This window comes from Benincasa hispida, chromosome 1 (assembly GCF_009727055.1).
Source record: "Benincasa hispida cultivar B227 chromosome 1, ASM972705v1, whole genome shotgun sequence".
Classification (NCBI taxonomy): domain Eukaryota; kingdom Viridiplantae; phylum Streptophyta; class Magnoliopsida; order Cucurbitales; family Cucurbitaceae; genus Benincasa; species Benincasa hispida.
The window spans coordinates 21,166,057-21,169,220 of record NC_052349.1 but is presented as its reverse complement, the minus strand read 5'-3'; positions in this window follow the sequence as shown (position 1 = coordinate 21,169,220).

Sequence of the window (3,164 nt, the reverse complement as noted above, 5' to 3'; positions counted from 1 at the left end):
ATACAAGCAATAACATTTATTGAATTAACATCCATAACTCTTTATTGATGACGGTCAATTAATAACATTTACTATATACGAGTTTTAGGGCATAAAACCCAACAAACTCCCACTTGAACTAAAACTTTAGTCAGTGAGTTGTACACAATCCAAAAAAGGAGATTATTGTAAATAAATACAATAAACCAGGGCATCCATATACCCATTACACATCTCCCACTTGTCCTAGATTATACAATTTACATGTCTCGTAGACCTAGACTATCTAAATGACCTTCATACACTTTAGTTGAGAGAGAGCCTTCTTAAATAAATCAACAATGGCTACTGCGTTACTATTGTCACAGTATAAGATGATGGGCAAGTCCATATTTGAAACCACTTCCAAATCATTTAGGAACTTTCTGAGCCAAACTTCTTCCTTTTCTGCTTCACAAGCAGTCATATACTCATATTTCATAATGGAATTTGCAATACAACCTTGCTTGGTGCTACACCACATTACAACTCTCCCATTTAGGGTAAACACTGATCGTGACATGGATTTTCTAGAATCTTTATTAGTTAGTAAATCAAAGTCAGTGTATCTTGTAAGGATTAAATCCTTAGCTCCATACACCATCTTGTAGTCCCTCATTCTCCTAAGATACTTGAGGATGTTTTTAACCGCTGTCCAGTGGTCTAATCTTGGATTAGACTGGTACCTATTGACAATTCCCACTGCATGACAAATGTCTGGCTTAGTGTAGAATATAGCATCCATTAAGCTACCCATAGCTGAGGCATAGGGAATACGTCTCATATCCTCAACTTCTAGAGGTGTCTTAGGATATTGTTCCTTAGAGTCAGTAATGTACCCTACATTATTCCCAATGAGTAGGATATCATCTACATATAGTATTAGAAAAACTACTTTATCTTTGATGTTTTTTTCGTAGATACAAGGTTTATCAATGTTTTGATCAAAACCAAAAGATTTGTTCGCTGTATCAAATCTAATGTTCTAAGATCTGGATGCCTATCTCAACCCATAAATGGATCGATTTAGCTTGCAAACTTTTTGCTTCTGACCTTGCACTATGGACCCTTCAGGCTGAGACATAAAGATATTCTCTTCAAGATTACCATTTAAAAAAGAAGCCTTGACATCCATTTGCCATATCTTATAGTCATAATAAGTGGCTATGGACAAGAGAATTTTCAAAGACTTAAGCATAGCAACATGTGAAAAAGTTTCTTCATAGTCAACCCATCCCTTTGGGTAGAATCCTTTGCTACAAGTCTAGCTTTGAAGGTCTGTGCCTTTCTAGCTACATCTCTCTTTGTTTTGTAGATCCATTTACACCCTATGGGTTTGACCCCTTCAGGTAAATCTACAAGTTTCGATACCAACTTGGAGTACATGGACTCTATTTCAAGGTTCATGGCTTTAACCCATTGGTTATTGTCTACGTCATTCATTGCCTGTTTATAGGACAATAGATCCTCAACACCATCATATGGAATGACAATCTAAGTTTCAGTTAAACCCATGTAACGGTTAGGTTGTATCAAAATCCTCCCATTGCGTCGAAGCACTCTCAACGATTGAGAAGGACGAGACTGACCTGAAGTGCTAGCTCTTTCATCAACTCTTGATGAAGGACCAACTTCATCAACAACCCTTGTTGATTCTACAGTAGCTTCACTTAATACTATTTAGCTACATGGTTTATGATCTCTAATGTGGTCTTCCTCTAAAAATGTAGCATTTTTCGATACAAACATTTATTTTCTTGAGGGTCAAAACACAAATTACCTCTCCCCTCCTTAAGATAACCAAGAAATTGGCACAATCTTGAACGAGGTTCCAACTTCTTTGGATTTGTCACTAACACATGTACAAGACAACCCCAGATTTTGAAGCAACGTAAACTTGGTTTACCTCCCTCTATAACTCGAAAGGTGTTTTAGAAACTCGCTTTGAGGGAACATTGTTCAAGACATAACCTGCAGTCTCTACTGCATACCCTTAAACCGAGTAAGGAAATTGAGCATAGCTCATCATAGAATGAATCATATCTAATAAGGTTCTATTTCTCCTTTCTGATACATCGTTCTACCGAGGTGTACCAGGTGCTGAGAGTTGGGATTAAATTTCATGTTTTATCTAATAGTCCCAAAATTCTAAATCTATGTATACCCCACCCTGATCAGATCGAAGTGTTTTAATTGTTTTACCTAATAGGTTTTCAACTTCATCCTTATACTCTTTGAACTTTTCAAAAGCTTTAGACTTATGTTCCATTAGGTATAAGCAACTATACCTCGAATAATAATCTATAAAAGAGATCAAGTATTCGTACTCTTCTCTAGCCTTTACATTCATTGGACCACAAAGATCCGAATGTATGGGCTCTAAGGGTTATTTGGCTCTATAACCTTTTCCACTAAAAGGTCTTTTAGTCATTTTTCCTTCAAGACAGATTTCACATGAAGGTAATGAATCATCTTCTAACTTTCATAGAAGTCCATTCTTTACCAATCTCCTGATCCTATCGAGATTTATGTGGCCTAATCTCAAATACCAAAGGTACGTGTTACTTGGAGAAATTCTTCGCCTTTTAGTTTGAGTATTAGTAATTTTAAACATATCATGATTTAAAAGTGCTTTTGATTCAATTGGTCTTAACATATATAAGTTTTCTTCTAGTTTAGTTGAACGAATAGTCATACCATTTTTCATAATGAATGCTTCATTTGAATTAAAAGAAACAGAGTATGATTGTTCAATTAAACAGGAAACAAAAATAAGGTTCATCTTCATCTTCATCTTGGGAACAATGTATAAGTTTTCTAAAAACAAAAATCTATTTCCAAAAGACAACTTAGTAGCTCCTACTGCTCGAATTGAAATGGTGTCTCCCATTCCAACCTTGACCATCATTTCACCCTCTTCTTGTTGGGGATGATACCCTAAACTCTCGTGTTCTGCAATTTGTAAACACAGTTTTGAATAAACGCTTGTGATGTATAATATATGATATTTTCTTCACTTTTGTCTATGAACATTAGATGTTTTATTTGCTTTACCACAAACCAATAAACTAAGATCCCTGGTTGTTATTTGTAACTTAAGCATGTATGTGGAGACATACAGGTGGATCATGCCTTAAGTGAAAACC